Below are 23475 nucleotides of genomic sequence, written 5' to 3' on the forward strand. Positions count from 1 at the left end.
TTCAAGGCATTCACTCAGCTCTCCCCCTCCTACCTTACCTCGCTGATGTCTTACTACAACCCGACCCACACGCTCCGCTCTTCGATCTCATCTATCTCACCACCGACCCCTTATCCACATCCTCCCTCTGGCCTGGAACACCCTCCCCCTTCATATCTCACAGACTACTCCCCCCCCCCCCCCACCATCTTCAAAACTCTACTAAAATCACATCTCCTCCAAGAGGCCCTCCCTGACTAACCCCTCACTTCCCCATCGTATTCACACTCCCTTCTGTGTCACCCATGCACTCGGATCTGTACCCCTTAAGCACTTTGATTTTCATCCCACCCCCGTCACACTTAACGTACGGATCCTTATATTCCGTTGCTTCCCCCTATATGTAATTCATTTTAATGCCTGATTCCTCCCTAGACTGTAAGCTTCTTATGGGCAGAGATCGGATCTACCGACTCTTTTGCATTGTACTCTCCCAAGTGCTTAGTCCAGTGCTGTGTACACAATAAGTGCTCAATAAATACCATTAACAGATTAATTGATTGATTTCCCCTTACCTCACAGTCATCCCCAGGAGCGTCTGACGGGACAGGACAAAAACTTCCCTCTCTAAGCTCACTGTGGGCAGGGAAAGTGTCTCCCGACTGTTATAGTGTACTCTCCCAAATGCTTAGTAGAGTGCTCTGTGCACATTGTGCTCAGTAAATATGATCGATCGAGTGAGGGTGTCAAGAGAGGAAGATTGAGGCGTGGGGGGAGTACGGGGCACCTTTTCACTTCTTTCCGTTCGTATGTATTAGGCCTCGTGATTTTTCTTTTTTGATTTGTGCAAAATCTGAGGCCTCGAGGCCTCAAGTGAAGTGTCAGCTCCTTGTGGGGAAGAAATATGTCTTGTGTTTCTGTTGCTCTTCCCAGGTGCTCAGTACAGTCCATTGCATTCAGTAGGTACTCAGTAGATTACCACCACAATTCCACCCCCGCCCCCCCCCCCCCCCCCCCCGATTATTTCCCATTGGCTCAGAGATGCAAAGGAAGGAGTTTAATGCATCTGGGTGTTTTCTATGACTGCAGCTCCAGTGCTGTGGAGTAACTTCAAAGGACCCTGAGCTGTTCTGTACCCTCAAGGCAACTCTGTGGTGTGGAGGGGCTGAGGGGGGGAAAAAACAAAGTTATCCTCCCACATTTTCAGGGGCCTAGGAGATGAAGTGATTTATCCTGAGTCAATAAAGAATCAGGGAGGAAGCCCACACCCAAGGCCCAGACGACCTGGCCTCCGGGTAATAATAATAAATAAATATGGTGTTTGTTAAGTGCTTTTTATGTGCCAGAGCTGGAGGGGATACAAGCAAATCGGGTTGGACACAGTCCCCGTCCCACATCGGGCTCACGGTCTTAATCCCCATTTTACAGATGTAACTGAGGCCCAGAGAAGTGAAGCAACTTGCCCAAGGTCACACAGCAGACAAGAGGCAGAGCTGGGATTAGAACCCAGGTCCTTCTGACTCCCAGGCTCTGTCCAGACCGCGACAGGAGGAACTCCTGAGAAGCGTGGGGCAGTGGCGATGCCAGGAGTTCGTCACTAGACTGTAAGCTCGTTGTGGGCAGGGAATGTGTCTGTTTATTGTTGTATCGTACTCTCCCGAGCACTTAGTACAGTGCTCTGCGCCCAGTAAGCGTTCAGTAAATACAGTCGACTGACTGACTTTGCCAGCAGCCCCGATGCTGGTAGCAGGAGGGCAGCCCCGAGACCTGACAAGCTACTAGACAGAGTCTGGGCGGGGCCACGTGAGGCCCGGTGGGTTTCAGAACAGGATTTTGTGCCAAAGAATTTTCAATGCATTGGAAAAATGTCGTTAACCTGGCCCCGGGGGTGACTTTTCCCGGCTTCCCTTCTCTTCCCCCAGCCCCATCCCAAGGGGGCTAATCATGAGATTTAGGTTTCCTGTGCCTTTCATCTCCCACACCCAGGGCAGGCCAACGGCAGATCAGTTCGCTTCCTGCTGCACGGTACCTGTCAGTTATTCCACTTTAGGTTAATTGGTTTTAGCCAGAGGTTGAGTCTCTCCCTCCACCTCGGCTTGCCCCCGCACGTGGCTTACAAAATCACTAGAAACCAGAGGTGGAAAAACCCAGAGCCGTATGCTTTCTGATCTACTCTCGATTTTTGATTTTTTTTTTTAAGTTGCTACGTTTAGGGGGGTTGGCTTCTGACCATCGTGAAGCTCAGGACCCAAGCCATGGTCAGTGGAAGAATACAAGTTGAGTGAGGGAATTTTTACTTCAACAAAGGGGGAACAAACGTATCTTCTCCACCCCTCTTCACCCTGCGGTGGATAGTCATCTGAAATCCTCTGGCGATTACCCTTCTGCTGTGAGGCTAAAGGAATTTGCTACCTTGCCCCACAGATTCTTGGGGCACACATTTTGCCTGTGTTTTGGCACCCCTTTGTGCGGCGGTGACTTTGCCCATTGGGTTTGTGGGCAGAGCTGCCCCCAGAGTAAATAGGCAAGTTTCCCACGTATTTGGGAGCTGCCCCACTCTTGGGGACAGAAGAGCACCCTCCCCTTCTGCCTCCCGCCCCCTCCTTACCCCTTTCCCTGGCTCCTTAGAGAGGGAGAGGATTGAAGGAGAGAGGATGGTGCTCTTGAGGCAGCCAGCGACACGTCCCATTTGTCACCGGGAACTCGTCGTCCTCCTCCCGTCTCCACCTCTCCCTGCGCTGGAATGCTGACATCTAGCAGGGTGCGAACGTATCCTAAAACCATACCAAGTGGTGGGGAAGAGGCCCTTCTGGAGGGGAGAGGTAGGGGCAAGAGCCAATTTGCAGCAGCCCCTCTCACCCAGCTCGGCACGCGCCGGTCTGCACGAGGGGAAGACCAGCTGCGCGAGGCCGGCCCATAGGGGCAGTAAAGGCTGAGCCCCCTCCACCCCCCGCCCCTCCACCTCGCCTTGTCGTTGAAGAGTGAGCCCCAGGTTGACGCTGATATACCTGTCGTGAAGAAAAGGAGATGCATCAGTCACTCTCAAGCTGGAGAATCCTTTGAAAGTCAAGCGTGCTTACCTTCTTTCTCTTCCCTTTTTCTTTGTAGGGGGATTCCTGGGCCTAGAGAGAAAAGGTATGTAACTCCGTATCCTACTTTATGCTCATCTGAGCCTTTTCTTGGGAAATGGAACCCACCAAACGTTACCTGAGCCGATCGGCCTCCTGGGAGAGTTTTAGGTGTTTAGTTTAACAGCGGAGGAGCCAGCTCCGTGGGGAGGGTGACGTTGGAGGTTGGAACCGCCAATCTCCCGGTTCCCAGCTGGGGGTGAAGCCGCTGTTCCCGCCCCCAGGCCTGTCTGGGCCGGGCTCCCGGCCTCTCTCCCCCACAGGGCTCCGTCGACACCTCCAGAGCTTTCGAGCGGGGCCGGAGAAATCCCAGATGGTGTCTTACTGATCTGTTCAGCCACCTGCCCTTCCCAAACCTTGTCCGCTTCCTCCTCCATTACGAACCTTGTCCGTTTGTTCCTCTTGTCAGCTCCCCACCCCAGTGAAAAATTGACTCTTCTGGTTGAGAAGGGTGGATTGGGAGTGGATGGGAGACCCGAACCTCGTCATTCCAGAGGACTTGAGCGTAAACACACGGTTAAGAGGACCTAACGTGCAGCCTTTTGGGCTGATCCCACTGCCCACCTCCCAGCCTGATGCGATAATATGGTTCGGGTTGGGTAGGTTCGGATCCCTGCTCGGTCCGGCCTCGTCGGCCAGACCGTCATTGGGTGAGCCAGAGATTGCGCCCGGGTGGCCGTTTCAGACTGATGCAGCTTTTTCCATCCTCCTGGCCCCCTGGGGTGCACGTTACGAGCACCGTGAGTCAGCCCGGCGTGGATTTTAGAAGGGACTCCCAACCCCAAGAGCAGTTCACAGCCAAGGAATCCTCCTCCTCTGCAAATTTCTGCTTTGTTGAAGTCGGGCCTGTCCTGTTTCGAACTAAGCATAATTTGCTTTTTACAAGTCCTCTTTGGGCCCCTTTGGGAAGCGCCTCCCCCTGCCCGAGCAGGGGCCCGCCCCCCCCGGACCGGGATCCAGACCTCAAAGAGTTGGCTGAGTTTGCGTCGTGCAGCCACTTCTCAAATCTCACTCATGTCACGAGGTAGCCCTCAGCAGCCACTTTTTTCAGGTGGTTGTCTGCACTCCTCCCATCGTTCTTCCAGTTAAGTCACAGTCTCTCGGCACAATTAATTCCTCCAAACGATGACACTCTGTGGCTTGAGCGTGTTGCTACAAATTTGCTTCTCGAGGGCTGGGATCTGATTTCATTGAAGATAAGTGTCTCATTGTCTGCAGCTCCAAAAGGCGCTTAAGGATGATGGATCTGATCCACCCAGAGAATTTCATCCTGTGCCCCCAAAATCCCCCGTGCTTCCAGTTTCCCAGACCAGCCCCTCGCGAAGCCAGCAGTTTTTGAACAGGGCCTGGGTTGCCCGCTTGGTTACTCATGCAAGGCCTAGGCCGCCTTGTCGGTCCAGGGAAAATCAGTCTGAGGAAATACCCTCACCACCCTGGTGAGAGCTGCTTTGGAGGCCCCTTTTTTCTCACCAGCACACTCTGGGATTTGCCCCAGAACCTCTTTTTCCCATCGTTTCTTCCCCCCCGGTGGTCCTAAGAACCCAAGAGAGTCCTTGATCCATTCGATGAACCCATTTGTGAAGGACCCGGCAGCCTGAGTTTACACAGCTTCTCTTTCCTCCTCCTCCTCCCGCTCCCCACTTTAGTTCTCATCCTGACCGAGAGATCTGCCCTAGCCAAGGGCCTCTTGGCTATCGAGATTTTGGTGCAGGGTCCGGCTTTTGGGTTGAATGTCGGCACTGGTGGCATCACTGCCTGCCTGGGGATGTGGCACAGAGCAAGGTATGCCGGTTTTCGGCCCCCGTTTCTTCTGGCATCGATTTTTCCGTGAGAAAGCCTTTCAGGAAAAAGCCCCAGGGCTGGCTCTGGGCCCTAACGAAGATCATAACACAAGACCCTAAGCCAGGCCATCTTGCTACCAGAGCAGCCCAGGACTCTGTTCTCAACCATGTAGGGGTGGCCCTCCCGGACTCCCATCCTCATGGGTAGGGACGGATCACCAAACCCCCCCGACTTTCCCCTTTCCCTCCAGGGACTCATCGAGGGAGCTCTCCAAGCCCCTCCTGAACCTTCCATTAACCGTAGCTTGCCTGTTGGTCAATCGTAAGAACCTCACACCCCGAGCCAGACCAATCTGGGACAGGCCCACGGTCCATCCCTCCCTCACCGTAGTCTGTCTCGGACAGTGGCATCGAGATGCCCGGAGGAACCGGCTGCTGGCTGCCCTCTTGGACGTCCGTCTTCATGGGTAAATCCCTGGAACTTTTCCCCATCCCTCTCTAACATTTCCTCGGGTGCCCCGCCACGGACCTCTCTCCTGGGGATCATTCCAAATTCTTCTCGAACATGGAAGAAGAGGGGTCGGGGACATCTGCGAATTTGACCCCTTGACCGTTGGGAAGCGAGGTGCGGCTCGCTCGAGCTCACAGACACCGACGGTAAGGACTAGACAGCCTTAAGGCTCATCAGGCAACAGCCCCAAGCCACTCTGACGTGGCCGGGGTCACCTGAGAACCCCACACCCCATCACCGTCCCTGATAATGGTAGGGCGAGGCGGAGCCGGGTTTCCCCCCGCCGGCAGCCGGGGTGCCTGGGCCCACTGGCTGCCACGTTTCCTCTTTCCATCGTGGCCTAGGGCTCTTGGGCCCAGGGCTTTAGGCATCAGCAGTGAAACTCCCGCTCCGCCCAGGACTTTGTTTCTCTTCTGCATTAGGAAGAAGCAGCGTAATGGAATCACGGAGGAAAAGGGGATGTTAGCCAGAGCAAAACCGCATGTATTTGATCTCGTTGGTAGAAATTCCACGCCGGCCATCCAGACCACATCTTGGTTCCCAGATCAGCTGAGGCTAAAGCCCACCCTCCCGAAGAGCTCCCCACCCCCCCACCCGCACCCCTTCTTCCCTGCCCAGCGAGACCTCGTGGTGCTTCTCTTCTTGTGTGTGCGCCTCTCCTCGGGTCAGTACACCTGCCTTGGTTTGAACCTGGCCTGTTTTTACACCCTGAGTTGTTTGTTGTTTTTTCTCTCTCACCCTCTCTCTCTCTTTCTCTCTCTTTCTCACACACACACACACACACACACACACACACCAACGTCAGAGTCCCTTGTTGGCAGGGCGACGGGACCCATTTTCTTCACCAGCCAAAAATTGGCTGCAAACAGAGGGAACCTTTTGCCCGCTTGCCAGTTGCTTGCAGAGAGTGTGCATTTTGCACAAAGGTCAAAAGGAAAACGTTCTTTGGCCGCTGGCTACCTTGAGCTTTTTCACACTCCGACCCTACCTCCAAAGGGGCAGCTAAATTTGAATGCTGAAATACTTTGTCCTCCTCCTCCTCCTCCTCCTCCTCCTCCAGTTCCTTTGGAGTCGGGAGATGGTTTGAAATTTAAACTGAAACACCCTTAGTGTTTACTAGGGCATAGCACCTTCTGGTCTCTATTGTACTGCTCCAAAACACTGTGTTTGGAAATGCTGTTGACATTGATCTCAATTCAAAATATTTGCGTCACAAACCGGATCAATGGAACTGGGCTATAAATGTCAGCTTGCTGTTTTGGAGAACGACCAACGTGTTCTGTCTTTTTTAACGTGAAGCGATTGCTCGAAAAAACAATAGAAATTGCATTTGAGCACCTTGACCAAGATTAGATAGTCCCTTTGAACTCCAGCTTGCCAGGCAGAGTGGGATCTGAGCTTGTTTATGCTGAAGTTGCCAGTAGGACTGTGGTAGTCTCGAAACAGCTTCGGTCATTAGGGCCACTGAAGCATTCATTTTATGTGTCCTACATACCTGTTTTCAGGGAAAGCAAGGGTTCCTCCCCGCCCCCGGTGTCCGTTCTTAGGTGACATCAGATCCCAGCTAGGCCTGCGGTAGTCCGGAACTGTCCTTTGGGGTGGCAAGGGTCCAGATCGCTCTGATTTTTTTTTTCTCGGTGACATCTCAGATTTCTGCTCTTTGGGACTCTGACTGTGAAACTGGCTCCCCGTTGTTTCTCACACAGAAAAACCCGAAAGCTCCTGACCGTCCGTCTCAAAGTTCTCCTGCTGCTGGCTTCCCGATATTCTCAGCTCTCTTCTCCTTCTGCCTCAGCTCAATCAAACTCTTCACTCCTTCCAAGCAACCTCCATCATCACCTCTGGCTCTCGATTCTCTCACCTCTGACCCACGGTTCCCCACCATTCTTCCCCCGACCTGGAACGCCCTCCCTTTTTGGTTTCCCCCATCCACGTCCTCCTTCACCATCGAAGCCCTCCTCCAAAGCTCCCTCCCCCAGGAGGCCATCCCCGATTGCTCCCGGCCACGCCGTCCCCTCGTCCATCCCAGCGCTCATGTCCAGGGTCTGTTTAGTTATTTGTCATTCAGCCGTTTGCTCACTTGCGTGCTGTGACTATTGTTTTTATCTCTACTTTTACTCTTACAGCTAGTGTATGTTAGGCCATTTGCAACCACTTGCCTTCCCCATTAGAGAGCGACCCTTAATTTTGTAATGAAAGGAGAGCCGGGACTCAAACGATTATATAATTTAGCATTTTCAATTTGTAGCGACTTTGAAGGCGTAGGGGGATCGTTGTCCTTATTACCAATGACAGTAATGCTGCCGAATATTTCAAGCATAATCTCATTTGAAAGAGCAGCCTACTAGTGTTACATGTTTATAACATCTAAAGTGTTTGCAAATCTAAAACACAGATTGAATTTCCTTTCATAAGTGAAATGCCAGGTCCAGAAGTGCCAGAGCTGTACGAGCTGCCAATTCCAGAGGTGACGGAGGGCCGAGTACAATCCTCTGCACCCAGTCGGCACTCAGTTCAGCGTGGTGCTCTGCATCCAGTATAGTGCAGTCCTCTGCACCCAGTCGACCCTCAGTACGCTGCGGTGTTCTGCACCCAGTCGGCACTCAAGAAATGCTGTCGATAGTGAATAGGAAACCTTAGACTTCCCAACGTAATGTAAGCAGAAATAGAATTTTGCTCTTCAAGATTGAGGAATCTGAGGCTAGCTGGGTGAGGCCCCAACAGAACTGTTTTAAAGGCCTGAAAGTGCAATTCCTCCTCAGCAAAGGTTAGGCGGGCGTGTCCCAAGCTCCCTGGCTTCTGTTTTTACAACAAAGGAGCCAAATGAATGGCGGGAGACTGGTTGCCTCATCGACTCCCCAGACCCCATGTTTACCCCACAAGTATGGGTCCTCCGGCACCCACCGTTTTCCGGTCCGTAAGACGATGTGATCTCAGAGGCGCCCAAGGCCACTGTGGAGTCGGGGGTGGAGCGGGGGCTGGAGGCGACATGGCAGAGTCTGGCCATGAGAAGCAGCTTGGCCTAGTGGATAGAGCACAGGCCGGGGAGTCAGAAGGACCTGGGTTCTAGTCCCAGCTCCACCACTTGTCTGCTGTGTGACCTTGGGCAAGTCACTTCACGTCTCTTTGCCTCAGTTCCCTCCTCTGTAAAAAATGGGGATTAAGACTGTAAGCCCCTTGTGGAACATGGACTGTGTCCAACCTGATTATCTTGTATCTACCCCAGAACTTAGAACAGTGCCTGGCACATAGTAAGCTCTTAACGAATACCATTTAAAAAAAACAGGTAGAACGGGTTTTCTTTTCCACTGAGGAACCGTGGAGCCCATTTGGGAGAAATTCCAGGCTGGGCCGGCCCGGCTGCCATCCCCTAAAAAAGAACAGCCTTCTCCAGTGCACCGACTTCTTGGTACTTTCCAAGAAAAGACCCTGTTCCTAGTGTTGCACGGTGTGCTGGCTGCTAATCGAAGACCTCAGCGCGAGCTCGGAGACGTGCACAGTGAAGACTTCTCCCTGTCTTTCTTGTTCAGCTCCCGACTGGAGCCTCATTTGGGTTGTTTTTGAAGTCACCCCCATAAATCCTTAGCTAACCTCTTGAACCTGTGCCAAGCCATTGTGACTTCCTGTAAAACCAGAGGAGGGCGGGGCGGAGGTGGGGGGAAGGGTAGCGGTGGGGGAGAGAAGGGGAGAGATGCACGGGGCCTTCAGCGTCCCCCCCCGACTGTCCCCGGTCCAGAGGTGCCGCCACCCTGTGTAGGAGTTTGCTTCCTGGGGTGGCAAATCCTCACATGATTCTTCAGTCATCTCCCTCCCCACGAGAGCCCAGGCTCCAGCAGCCAAACAGCCCCACAGGCTCCAGAGTCAGAGGCTGGCCTTTTCTGGCTGTCGCGTAATTACTTTTAATGAGCCGAACAAGTGCGCAGGAGTCATGAGCAGCCGGTCGGGCGGTAGGGTGAGCTGGCTTCTGAAACAAGCCTCCTCATTCTTAGAGCGCCGGGGCCCCGTTTGCCAGCCTGAGGCCCGGCTTTGATGGCCCATCTATTTTTGAGTTTCTCGTGGACATGTCATTCAGTCACCCCCTCCTAGCTCCCCCCCCCCCACCCCCAGCCCCTAAAAAGTCACACTTTTGAGTGGTAGAATAAAGGGGCCGGCAGGGGGAAGAGGGGGTAGGGGTTGGGGGACGGGTCGTAAGAGTCACAAGACCTTGTTTTATTGCTGGTTTTGATTTGGGGATTTCTGCGCTGCCAAAGAAAAGTCGTTATTTTGGTGCTCGTGCAACTCGGTCACTGCCAAAGGTCACAGGGCAGCGTGCTCCGATATGCTTGCGACGGACGGCGTAGATGTCATCGCACTGGGCGGCGGGGGGAGGGGTTCTCGTCGTTTGGCCCCTTCAGAGCGAGCAACTGAAATCTTTCCCGTGGCCCTTGTCTCCGCTAGGTAAGGTTCATTTAGGAGCTTAGCCCAGGGGACATGTAGGGGGGATGGAAATGGCCCCTGGACATCCATTATAAACTAGTTCTCCTGTTCTGCCATAGAGAAGTCAAAGCAGGACCTTTGGGAGGTGATGCTTGATCAAGTAATCACCTACCACCTGCTCTTTCTGGGAAAACGTCCGTTAGTTCATTTTGTCTTTGGCTCTTTCCAAGATCATGGGTCATCCTGGAAAGTTTGGGTATCTTTCAGCGTCAACGGTATCGACCGAGTGACCGCCATGGGTAGCAGCACCTTCCTAGACACTTGAGGAATGGCCAAGAGAAATACGAGTCACCACCCCTGCCCTCGAGATGCTCACAGTCTAATGGGAGAGAGAGGAGACACAGACTGACGAATATACCGCTGTTGACTAGGATCGGGAGAGTCGACGTGAAGACTCGATACCAAGGAATGACAGGGATCGGTAAACCAGTAAATGGGCGGATGAGGATGGTGATGAGGATGAGGATGATGGAGTCTCCCCTCGAGAATGACAAGTGGCCCTCAAATCCTAAGACCTCAGGACTGAGAATCTGTGCTCTGCGGTCCTCCCCAGCCGTGCCAGCTGGCCATTTTTTCAGGATTCCCACCGGGTCCATCCATCCACCTCGTGGAACGCCCAGGGTGGTTCTTTGGTCAGAAGCCTTCGGCCCTGATGGCGTAGCTCCAGTAGGCATTCCCCTACCCGCAGGACTGGGGCTCGAATCCCGGGATCCTGACTCCCAGAACCGTTCTCTTTCCGCCGATCTGACAGCAGGGCTTCAGGCAGGCACGTCGGTCAGTGTGGAAACGGCTGGGGGTGGCATGACTGGAGATGGCGAGGAGATGAATCGAGGAAGGCCTCCTGGAGGAGGTGACTTCTTAGGAGATCTTTGAGGGAGGGGAAGGACATGAGTGGGTGGGTCAGTAGTCTTGGCTGGGTGGAGCAAATCATATAAAAAAACTCTCCCTACTCAGGGCAGGTCCGTTCAGACTTCGCTTGTGCCACCTAAATCAGGTCAGAAAAAGAGAGGGAGTAAAGCTAACGGTTGGAATGTTTGGCCCAAACCTGCAAAAAGCTGCTCCGTGGCTTGGAAACATTTTTTCCTCTGCCAGGCCCCCCCCCGCCCCCACACCCCGCTCAGAGCGAGGCACTGACTGGAGGAGAGATGCAGCGAGATCCGGAACCTCTCTGAATCTCCCCTGATTCCCCAAAGCCCCGGGAAACCGGGCCGACGTGGAACCAGTCACCTCTTCGACGGGGCTGAGACTCGATCGGCCCGGCTCCCATCCTCTGGGGGTGGAGGATCGGTAAACATTTACCGAAAGGCCGGTGGTTAAGCAGCAAAAAGGATGGGCCTTCTCGGTGACCCCTCAGCTAGGAGCTTGGCTTTTATTGAGTCCCGAAGGCACGGAGGAGAGGTGGGAACAAGCAGCTCAGAGCGTGGAGGAACAGGAACCGGCCGGTCCTTCTGGGCAAGTGCAGCTCCCTTCAGCTTTTCCCTCTCCCTCATCGAAGCCACTGAAACGGATTCTCCAGCCGAAGGGACCTCTCCCCTCCTGCGTTGATGCTCCTTGTGGTTTTCAAAGGGCTTCAAACCCTCCTACCTGGAGTCACATTGGGGGTTTCCACCTAAGAACGGGCCAGAGGATGGCACAGCTCCCGATGCCCCCCTTCTCTGCTCCCCCGCTTGATGCGGGCGGTGCTTTCCCCCCACCTCAGTCCCTCAGATTCTCGCTCGAGGGCCTCCCCAGGCGGGCGGGTGCTGCCGGGCCAGTGGCCAGCCATCGAGGAAACTGTCATCTTCTGGCAGGCGGCTGGCCCAGCCGTCTCATCCGTCACGCCTCGCTAACATCCGTGGCCTCCCCGACCTCTTTTTGCTATGGTTACGGTCATTTTTTCAAATGGGACGGTTCCAGTGGGCACCGGCAGGGTGATGTAAGCTGAGTTGCCCGTCTGCAGTTAGGATGGGACATTTATCTCTTGCGGTTTTGTTTCTTCCAAGAAAACCGGGTTTAAGTACTCCCGTGAAGAAGGGTCAGAACCGAGTGAATAACAAATTGGGGCCGGTTTCTCTGGCCCGCGAGGATTCTTTCGTTGAAGGGTGTGGGGCGGGAGGGGGAGAAAGGTAGCATGTGGGCTGTTCGGGCAGGGCATAGAGAGGCCTAGGCACTTTGGGATGCTCTGCATGATGCTGGACTGTAAATCAATAAATCAATAAATCCAAATGGTAAAAGCGAGGACCGGTATGCCGACTGTGCATCTTGCGTTTAAACTAAACGAGCAACTTCCCCCTCACATCTTGGGGAAGGTTTGAGTCTGTTTGGCGTCGCTCCCCGCCCCCCAAGACACACCACCCTCCCCTGTCGGCCGTCTCTCCTTGTGGCCTGTTGACCCCGAGCGGGGCCGGGGAGAAGCCAGGGGGTGATTTGACACAATCCGTCCACCCCTCCTGGAGAACCCACTCAAAGACATGGCCTCCCGGCACTGGAATTCCTCTCCCCTTTTTTCTCCTTTCTCCCTCCCCAGCCCGAGATGTTCCTCCCAGGCTCCTCTAGTTCTATACCAGCTCGGGGCTGGCGCCTCAGGGGGCCAAAGAGGCGGTGTGTGTTTCCCAGACACGCAGACACAGATACCCCCACCCTCAGAATGAGCAGCTCTCAAGCACCCTTTGGTCATCCGATCGCAAAGCTCACTGCTCACACCCTCTTTAGGCCGGAAAAGGCGCCCGCTCTCTCTCTCTGTACGGACCGGAGCGGATAGAGCACGAGCCTGGGAGTCAGAACGTCATGGGTTCTAATCCTGGCGCTGCCATTTGTCTGCTGTGTGACCTCGGGCAAGTCACTTCACTTCTCTGGGCCTCAGTCACCTCATCTGGAAAATGGGGATTGAGACTGTGAGCCCCACATGGGACGGGGACTGTGTCCAACCTGATTTGCTTGTATCCACCCCAGCGCTTAGTACAGTGCCTGGCACATAGCAAGCCCTTAACAAAACATCACAATTATCATTATTATTTATTATTATTAATAAGAAGGACTCTCTTTTTGGGCCACAGTCCCATGTTCAGAGTAGGATTTTTTAATGGTATTCGTTAAGTGCTTACCGTATGCCCGGTACTGTACGGAGCGCATAGCCTTCGAACACAAGTGAAAGCTCTCTATTTAGATTCCATAGATTGAGCCCTTCCAGTGACAGGGTCCGTGTCTAATTCCCTCTTCTGTACTCTTTCCCCGGGCTTAGTACAGTGCTCGGCGCACGTTAAGTGCTTCCTAAATACTACCACGACTATCTGGATCTCCAAGTCCAGCATGCGTATACAGAGACACGCTAGCTAGAGAGATAGGTATGTATGTCTGTATGTCTGTAGACGTGAGTATAACGTCTATGTAGACACACACCGTGTGGAAGCCGCCGAAGTATACGTTCGGCCTCTTGAAGAGTATTTACTTTTCAAGTCTGGCGTCAGCGACCTGAAGGATAGCTTTCCTTCCCAAACACCTACTAGACTTCCGTCTTCGGGCCCCGTTCCGCTCTCGGCGTCTACTTTTCGGGCAACCTCTGATCCCGTGGAAGGACCCTAGCGGCAGAGCTACCTGGCCAAGAGGACTGAAAATACGTGACCTACCTGTCCGTCCTCTCTCCCCCTGGATTTCCTGGCCCTGGGTAAAAAGCCCAGAAATTGTTGCTGAAAAGCAAACCCTTCAGTGAGTGCACACTTGTTCTCACTCCCTCACGCACACATGTTCTCCCTCTCTTTATTTATTTCTTTTAGGCGGGGGCAGGGGGAGCGCGGGGGGAGCGGTCGAAGAGGGATGTTTTCAAGAGAGTAGCTATGCAGCAACAAAGCCGTTGTGTGCACACGCAACGCGGAGAGAGGCTTTTTGGCAAAGCGACTGATCTAGCGTCAGGCTTCCAGGGGGATTATAATAAAGGTGAGTTGGGGAAAACCAGTGGTGGTTTTCTCGGTCCCATGCGGCCACCGGCCCCGAGATCCACGGCAGTCACTTTTTATCAACCAGGGCGAAGCACTTCACTTAGGGGGATCTCTAGGCATATGGTCCCCTTGTTGTGGCTGTCTCCCCTGCTAGACTGCAAGCTCATTGTGGACAGGGAATGTGTCTGTTTATTGTACTTTAGTTTAGTGTACTTTAGTGTACTTTCCTGAGTGCTTAGCACAGTGCTCCGCACACAGTAACTGCTCAGTAAATCCGACAGGCTGATCGAACAAAAATGCAGCAGGGCGAGTTGAAAGAGGTTTTTTGTTTTTCTTTTAAAATTTCTGCCATTTTTTTATTCTGCCCTCCTGCCTCGGGTGTCTGTCGGTCAGTCAAAAACTGGTATTTATTGAGTTCCTTCTCGAACCCCCCGTGTGCCTCATCTCCGGTCGTCTCCCTGGCCTCTGTTTCAGCCCCCGCTAACCCTCCCGTGGGCCTGGGTCTGTCAGTGTGGCGAGTCAGGGTGATAATAATAATTATGGCATTTGTTAAGTGCTTACTATGTGCCAGGCACCGTACTAAGCGCTGGGGTGGATACAAGCAGATCGGGTTGGACATAGTCCTTGTCCCACTTGGGGCTCACAGTCTTAGTCCCCATTTTACCGATGAGGTAACCGAGGCCCAGGGAATTTAAGTGACTTGCCCAAGGCCACACAGCAGGCAACTGGCAGAGCCGGGATTAGAACCCATGACCTTCTGACTCCCAGACCCGTGCGCTGTCCACTACGCCACACTGTTAGGGGTAAGGATGTGGGAAGGGCCCGTCCCTAGTCATGCGGACAGACGTCCAGGAAGGTCATCGTCACCTAGGTCCTGTCAGCATCCCGGTGCCTCTGCACACAGTAGGCGCTCAGCGAATACGCTCGATGGATCGACCGATTGAACGGATGGGCCTCGAGACAGAGCCAGGAAGGGCCGGGCTCACAGTCAGGTGTTAACTTCAGCCTGCCGCCCGTCGGGTCTGTGCCAGCACAGGCGGTGAGGGTTAAGTCACCCCGTTCACGGGTTTCTTCGAGCCGTGTTTTCGGGTTCCGGGAACTGCACTTTGTGTCCTCCAGGTACTGCAGTTGGGAAAACACGCTAGCCCTTGTGAATACAGAGTAAAGGTCAAGCCGCTCTAATCCTTAGAGAGAGGTCATTGCTGAAAGTTACGTTAGCGCTGTAGCCGGGTGGCATTGCCAAACAAGATTAAAGCCCACGGGCCTGACCTGTGTGTTCCCGAACAAGCCCCCTAATTGACTTTTCTCTGGAGGTTAGGCTTGAGCAAGAATCATGGAATCGGGCAGATGGCTGGGGATTTCTGGGGACGCGTGCACCCCTCTTGGGTTCGGACAGTTCCTCACAGGGCAGCAAGAGTTGAACGCTCGCGAGTTTCTGCTTGGCTTTTTGATCTCGGAAGACGGTGTCTTAACCGAAGACCGCCGCCGAGCTCCCCGCAGTCGGGGGAGCGGCGAGAAGGACAGGGCGGAAATGGCCCGGAGCCCCGTCCCATCCTCGTCACTAGGGCGATTTGCCAATCAGACCCCGAGTCCACAGGCTAACCCGAGGCCGTTGAGTGGGAGTGGGGCATCCTGGTGGATTGGCGTGGGAACCAGACAGGCCGGAGTCCAGCTTCGGGTCTTTAAAATGGGCAAGGGGGAGTCGGCCGGGGGAGGCGCGGGCACGGATCTTAGGCTTTTGAAAATGAGGCAGATGGAACTTGTGGTTTTTCACGAGCGAAGTGTTTGAACTTGGCCATTCCCTAGCTCCACCCTCCCAAAGATCTCCAAGCACGCCTCATCCCTCTCGCGCACCCTCCCTCGCCCAAAGGAGGACGTGCAGTCCTGTCGTGCCGCCACCTAGGCTCCAAGAGGAGGTGTGTCAGCTCGTTGTGGGCAGGGAACGTGTCTGCTAACTCTGTTGTGTCGGACTCTCCCGTGCGCCGTAGTGCAGTACTCTGCCCGCCGCGAGCGCCCAGGAAATAGTGAATCCGACTCCCCAGAGGCAAGTGTTTGGGGGGCGAGGTTGGAGATTTAAAACCCGTTTGGGCTTCTAGTTCTATAAGGTAGTATCTAGAAATGGCGATCGTGGAAAAAAGTCGGTATGATTTCTTTCAACCACCAACTAAAGTTACACAGCTGGGGACATCTGGGGGAGACAGTCCAAGCTCGATACCTCCAAGGCACAGGGGTGCCTCTTCGCGCCCAATTTCACACCAGGCGTCCTATGCGTTGGGAGCTTAAAAATGGTAGCATGTGGAAGTTTGTACTCAGACCGAATCCGTTCGTTCGATCGTATTTATTGAGCGCTTACTGTGTGCAGAGCACCGTACTAAGCGGTCGGCAGGTACAATTCGGCAACGGATAGAGACCGCCCCTACCCAACAACCGAATGTTTCAGGTGTCCGCGGAACGTTGAGACTCGGGGCTTTCTCTCCGATGCTTCTCCTCGTCTCTGTCCCCCGAGGCCCGTGGGTGCAGCTCCAAGTATAGAAGCCCTTGTGGCCCCGACATACCCGCGGGCCACGGGGCTTCGAAAGGCTCAGCCCAACTGCAGATCTCCTCCAGGGGAGCCACCGTGGGGAGAAGGGTGCCTCGTCTCCCGCAGTTAGTCGTGCGTTGGGGGCGAAGGGCGGTGTATTATCCCAGTCGGTCAATCAGTCGATGGTATTCATCGGGTGCTTCCTGGGTGCTGAGCACTGCACCAAACGCATGGGGAAAGTACAGTGTAACAGAGTTGATCGACGTGGTCCGGGCCCATAACGAGCTGACAGTCTAGAGGGGGGCTTACGGTCTTGCTGGTGAGAAGTGAAGCCGGGCACAGGTTCCAAACAAAGAAAAAATAGTTTCAAGAGTAGCCACTCGTGTGTGGTTGCCTGTAATTGACGGTCTGTTACCCTAGAGGGGGCCCCAGCTCACAGCCCGGTTGGAGAAAGTTGTTTTCTCCTCCGTCTGTCTGTCTTTCTCTCTCCCCACCTCCCCCCCAACCACCCCCCAACCGCCGCCGGGAGGCCTGCATCACTCTGCAGTTCGAATTAGAAGAGTCACTCTGCAAAAATATTGCTTTGGTGTCTCATGAGCCTGGCTCCCTCAGCTGCTGGTGATTCAGGACCAAAGTGATTTGTTTCGGGAAGTCTGTGATGATGGTGGTTTTGTGGAAGGGGTTTTTGGGTGCAGATTCCAGCCGGGCTCCGACAGCGGAGTGCCCGCTGGGTGCTGGGAGGGTCCTCCGTGTCCAGCCTGGCTCCCCCCCCACCAAGCCGGGCCGGCTCCCGCTGGGTTGTGTGATCAGCTTGTTGATTTTCTTTCTTTTGTTCGTGTCCCCAGGAGCCTGGAGTATCTGTGGGTTCTTTGCAACTCAGACACAAATATTTTTGTCAGCAAAATTGGTCTGACTCAATCAAGCCAAGCCCGGGTTTGTTAAGTTCAGCATTGCTCTTCTGCCCTAGTAACACTTAGAGCCAGGGAAGGGTTTTATAGTGGCTGTCTGCACATTCACGTAAGTGTTCGCTCCCCAAGATATGTGGAAAACTTAATATCCCTCTGACTTGGATGTGCATCTCCCTGCAGACGACAGCAAATGCCGTAGCTGTGAATTTTTCCACATGGAGTCTCTCCTTCCTCAGGGAAAAGATTCTTCAGACTTCTCTCTCTCCTCTTTCTCGCTCTCTCTCTCACCACCCCCCAACCTCCGTAGTTGTCTTTCCTACTCCGAAAAGGTGAAATTCACCTGTGAGCCAGTGTGTGGTTGAAAAGGCGAAAAGACTCAGTGTAGTAGGATGTGTCAGTCAAGTTCCTGCCATTCTTCCTGAGGGAGGAAATTGCCCCTGGACAAAGGTGGCATATTAGATCTATTTTTTTTTTCTTTTACACGGCCTCAGGGTCCAGACAGGGAAGAGAGAAGACAGTCATTCAAGTCTCTCCCTAACAAAATCAGGATTGCATTCGTTGCTCCCCAAACCGGGATCTGTCACTGCTTAACAGTCCAACCTTGCCTCCCGTTGGGGGAGACATTGCCCCTGAGTTAACCAGAAGAAGCAACGTGGCTCAGTGGAAAGAGCCCGGGCTTGGGAGTCGGAGGTCGTGAGTTCCAATTCCGGCTCTGCCACTTGTCCGCTGTGTGACCGTGGGCAAATCATTTCACTTCTCTGGGCCTCAGTTACCTCATCTGTAAAATGGGGGATGAAGACTGTGAGCCTCGCGTGGGACCACCTGATTACCCTGTATCTACCCCAGCGCTTAACAAATACCAAAAAAAAAAAAAGTGGAAAAAAAATCCCCTTGGACAAAAACGAATCATGCCTACGGGTTCCTCCGACATCTTCCAGCTGCCGGACAGGATGAACGGAAGGTGCCCCTCCCCTCCGATCCGGGTCTCTTGGTCCGGACCCGCTGCTTTTCCTCTCAGAACCTCAGCCTGTCTTCCCCCATTAGAATGCAAGCTCCCTGTGGTCAGGACTTGTGGCTCGGGCTTCCGTTGAACCGTCCCACGCGTTCAGTGCAGTGCTTTGCACCCTGGGGATGCTCAGTAAGTTGATGCCACCACAACCATCAGGTTCCACTGGGGAAAACAAAGAGACTGTCGAGCGCCTCTCAACAATAGTGCTAAAACCCCCTTGCCCAGCAATGGCAGCAAGAAAGTCATTGTTGCTGAGAGAGTCTGACCTCCCAGAAACCGAGATGATAATGATAATTATGGTGTTTGTTAAACGCTTACTATGTGCCGAGCACTGTTCTAAGCACTGGGGTAGATACAAGCCAATCAGGTTGCCCCACGTGGGGCTCACAGTTTTAATCCCCATTTTACAGATCAGGCAAAGAAAGGTTAAATGGCTGGCCCAAGGTCACACAGCAGACAAGTGGTGGAGCCGGGATTAGAACCCACATCCTCCGACTCCCAAGACCGGGCTCTTTCCACCCAGTTTGGACCATTCTCAACAGCCCTACCATAGACACCCTCCATACCCCAATTTTCCAAAACATCAGGGGCTTTCTCGGACAAGCTGCTCAGAAACCCAGTGGTCGTGCTGTTCTCCTGCAGTCAGACTGTGTTTATTGAGCGCATACTGTGTGCTTGGGAGAGTACAGTGCAACAGAGTTGTTAATCGTGGTATTGGATGATGATGGTATTTAATAATGTTGGTATTTGTTAAGCACTTACTATGTGCCAAGCACTGTTCTAAGCGCTGGGGTAGACATAGGGGAATCAGGTTGTCCCACGTGGGGCTCACAGTCTTAATCCCCATTTTACAGATGAGGGAACTGAGGCACAGAGAAGTTAAGTGACTTGCCCACAGTCACACAGCTGACAAGTGGCAGAGCCGGGATTCGAACTCATGAGCCCTGACTCCAAAGCCCGTGCTCTTTCCACTGAGCCATGCTGCTTCTCCATAATAATGTTGGTATTTGTTAAGCGCTTACTATGTGCAGAGCACTGTTCTAAGCGCTGGGGTAGACACAGGGGAATCAGGTTGTCCCACGTGGGGCTCACAGTCTTAATCCCCATTTTACAGATGAGGGAACTGAGGCACAGAGAAGTTAAGTGACTTGCCCACAGTCACACAGCTGACAAGTGGCAGAGCTGGGATTCGAACTCATGAGCCCTGACTCCAAAGCCCGTGCTCTTTCCACTGCGCCACGCTGCTTCTCATAATAATAATGTTGGTATTTGTTAAGTGCTTACTATGTGCAGAACACCGTCCTAAGCGCTGGGGGAGACACAGGGTAATCAGGTTGTCCCACGTGAGGCTCACGGTCTTAATCCCCATTTTATAGACGAGGGAACTGAGGCACAGAGAAGTTAAGTGACTTGCCCACAGTCACACAGCTGACAAGTGGCAGAGGCGGGATTCGAACCCATGACCTCTGACTCCCAAGCCCGCGCTCTTGCCACTGAGCCACGCTGTTAAGCGCTTACTACGTACCAAGCAGTGTTCTAAGCACTGGGGTAGACGCAAGATAATCGGGTTGGACACAGTCCCTGTCCCACATGGGCCTCATGGTCTGAATCTCCATTTTCCAGATGAAGTAACTGAGGCCCAGAGAAGTGAAGGGACTTGCCCGAGGTCACACAGCAGGCATGTGTGCTCCATGTGGGACAGGTCCTTCTGACTCCTAGGCCTGTGCTCTATCCAGTAAGCCATGCTGTTTCTCGTTGGTGCCAAGCACTGTACTAAGTGCTGAGGTTGATGCCTGCTAATCGGGTCCCAGATGGGCTCACAGTCTAAGTAGGAGGAATAGTTAATACAGAGTTGGTAGGTACGTTCATACATATTGGGCACTTAATGTGTGCAGAGCACTGTACTGCAGTCGAGGGAGGCGTGGGGGGAGACAGACATTAATATAAATAAGTAATAATAATGTTGGTATTTGTTAAGCGCTTACTATGTGCAGAGCACTGTTCTAAGCGCTGGGGTAGATACAGGGTCATCAGGTTGTCCCACGTGAGGCTCACAGTTAATCCCCATTTTACAGATGAGGGAACTGAGGCACAGAGAAGTTAAGTGACTTGCCCACAGTCACACAGCTGACAAGTAAATAAGTTACAGGCATGTACATGAGTGCTGTGGGGCTAGAAGGGGAGGATGAGCAAAGGGAGCAAATCAGGGCGATGCGAAAGGGAGTGGGAGAAGAGCAAAGTGGGGTTTAGGAAAGGCCTCATGGAGGAGATGTGCCTTCGATAAGGCTTTGAAGCGGAGGAGAATAATTGTCGGATTTGAGGAGGGAGGGCGTTCCAGGCCGGAGGCAGGAGTTGGGCCAGGGGTCGACGGCGGGGTAAACGGGATCGACGCACAGTGCGAAGGTTAACTTTAGAGGAGTGAAGTGTGTGGGCTGGGTTGTAGTAGGAGAGTAGCGAGGTGAGGTAATAATAATAATAATGTTGGTATTTGTTAAGCACTTACTATGTGCGAAGCACTGTTCTAAGCGCTGGGGGGGGATACAAGGTGATCAGGTTGTCCCACCTGGGGCTCACAGTCCTCATCCCCATTTTACAGATGAGGTCACTGAGGCCCAGAGAAGTTAAGTGACTTGCCCAAAGTCACACAGCTGACAAGCGGTGGAGCCGGGATTAGAACCCATGACCTCCGACTCCCAAGCCCGGGCTCTTTCCACTGAGCCACGCTGCTTCTCGTGGGAGGTAGGAGGGGGCCGAGGTGATAGAGTGCTTTAAAGCCAATGGTGAGGAGTTTTTGTCTGATGCAGAGGTGGATGGCCGGAGTTTTTTTGAGGAGTGGGCAAACGTCCTGGACGTTTCTGTAGAAAAACGAACCTGATTTGCTTGTATCAACCCCAGCTCTTAGTACGGTGCCTGGCACATAGTAAGCGCTTAACAAATCCCACAATTGTTATTATCATCATTTGGGGGTGGGGCCCTATTCAAGGGAGATAGATGGGAGATGGGCCCCATCCAGCAGGACGGAGACAGCAGTAAGAGGAGGTCTTCTCTGGGAACCTCAGTGATAATTCCGGTGCCACTTCCCACAAAGGGGGCAAATGCACAGGCATGGCCGACAGATTCATTCATTCACTCGATCATATTTATTGAGCGCTCGCGGTGCGCAGGGCACTGTACTAAGCGCTTGGAATGTACAATTCGGCAACAGATAGAGACGATCCCTGCCCAACAACGGGCTCACAGTCTAAACAGATCATTGAGGACGTGCCTTTGGATACACCGCGAAGCGCCTTGCGGGCAGGGGACAAGTCTTTGCGCTTGGCTTATATTTTCCAAAGCGCGTGGTATTAGGCAGAATCTCCCTAGGTAATAAAAATCATAATAATAATAATAACTGTGGTATTTGTTTTTTGATGGTATTCGTTAAGCACTTTCGTTCAATAGTATTTATTTATTGAGCGCTTACTATGTGCAGAGCACTGTACTAAACGCTTGGAATGTACAAATCGGTAACAGATTGAGGCAGTCCCTGCCCTTTGACGGGCTTTCGGTCTAATTTGCTCTGTGCCAGGCGCTGTACTAAGCTCTGGGGTAGAGGCAAGCTAATCAGGTTGGACCCAGTCCCTGTCCCACATGGGGCTCGCAGTCCTAATCCCCATTTTCCATCTGAGACCAAGAGTAGTGAAGTGACTTGCCCAAGGTCACACAGCAGACAAGTGGCAAAACCGGGATCAGAACCCAGGCCCTTCTGACTCCCAGGCCCGTGCTCTGTCCATTAGGCCACACTGCTTCTCAAGCGCCTGCTGCCCTGGGGAAGCTACGAGTTAATTGAAGCAGCGTGGCTCAGTGGAAAGAGCCCGGGCTTGGGAGTCAGAGGTCATTGGTTCGAATCTCGGCTCTGCCACTTGTCAGCCGTGTGACTGTGGGCAAGTCACTTCACTTCTCTGGACCTCAGTTTCCTCATCTGTAAAATGGGGATTAAGACCGTGAGCCTCATGTGGGACAACCTGATTACCCTGTATCTCCCCCAGCACTGAGAACAGTGCTCTGCACATAGTAAGCGCTTAACAAATACCAACATTATCATTATTATTATTATTATTATTAATCAGGTCAGACAAAGTCCATTTCCCACCCAGGGTGGGTGCTCAATAAATACCAATATCACTACTATCACCAGCCCCCGGCTCCTCCCCGCAAAGTATCCAGGGCTAGAGGTAGAAGCAGCGTGGCCCAGTGGAAAGAGCCCGGGCTAGGGAGTCAGAGGTCATGGGTTCGAATCCCGGCTCTGCCACTTGGCAGCCGTGTGACTGTGGGCAAATCACTTAACTTCTCTGTGCCTCAGTTCCCTAGTCTGGAAAATGGGGATTAAGACCGTGAGCCTCACGTGGGACAACCTGATTACCTCGTATCTACTCCAGCGCTTAGAATAGTGCTCTGCACATAGTAAGCGCTTAACAAATACCAACATTATTATTATTATTATAAGGGTCAGCCTGCCCTAGTCAGTTTGGGATACTTATTTCAGAATTGTCTCAGGGGTGAAAATGCAGCAGATAGATGAGAGGTGGCCCAGCATAACCCAAGACCTGGCAAGAGGCAGAGCCGTTAAGTAACCGAGAGATCAAGGTAGCTTACAGGAAAGGAAACGGACGTGGGTTGATTCCTCCATGCTCTGGGAGAAATGAAATGGTTCTGTTAGCGTGGTACTAGGCCAAAGATCGGACGGGTGCCGCCCTGAGACGGGCCATTTTGACGGCTGATATTTTGGATTGTCGAATCCCGACTTGTTTCCATTATGGTTTGCGTAGCATTCTCATTGTTTTCTGCGCCCGTCTCCTTTGCTTAGATTGGGAGCCCCCTTTGGGCCGAGGACCGAGTCAGAATCGATTTTCGAGACTGGAAGCTCCTGTTGTATTGTCCTCTCCCGACCCCTTAATCCAGTGCTCTATACACAGTAGGCGCTCAGTAAATACCATTGATTTGACCGATGGATGGATGGAGCTGCCCCAGAATACGGCGTCGGAGGATTTTATTCCGTTTCTGAGTTGGTCAGTGAAGCTGGACTTCCTGCCGGAATTCAGAGCATTTGGCAAATCAGAAAAGAACAAAGGATACGGCTCCGTTGGGAACAAACAAGGACCCGCGTTTTCTCCCAGTGACTTTGGCCTCTGGAGTCCTCTAGACTGCAAGCTTGGTGTGGGCAGGGAAAGTGTCGACCAGCTCTGTTGTACTGCACCCTCCCGAGCGC

At 53.1% G+C, this 23475-nt stretch overlaps 1 protein-coding gene across 7 annotated transcripts in view; it reads left to right on the forward strand.

Moving 5' to 3' along the window:
* GNG7 (G protein subunit gamma 7) overlaps positions 1 to 23475 on the forward strand; it is a 199032-nt gene that overhangs the window by 126878 nt on the left and 48679 nt on the right. For 6 of the 7 annotated variants that reach the window (XM_029050971.2, XM_029050970.2, XM_029050972.2 and 3 more), the window contains one exon: positions 3088 to 3114. The exons of the other annotated variant lie outside the window; for it this stretch is intronic. The gene's annotated coding sequence lies outside the window, so the exon portion shown is untranslated. The remainder of the gene's footprint in view (positions 1 to 3087; positions 3115 to 23475) is intronic. 7 annotated transcript variants of the gene reach the window in all.

This window comes from Ornithorhynchus anatinus, chromosome X1 (genome assembly GCF_004115215.2).
Source record: "Ornithorhynchus anatinus isolate Pmale09 chromosome X1, mOrnAna1.pri.v4, whole genome shotgun sequence".
NCBI classification, from domain to species: Eukaryota; Metazoa; Chordata; class Mammalia; order Monotremata; family Ornithorhynchidae; genus Ornithorhynchus; species Ornithorhynchus anatinus.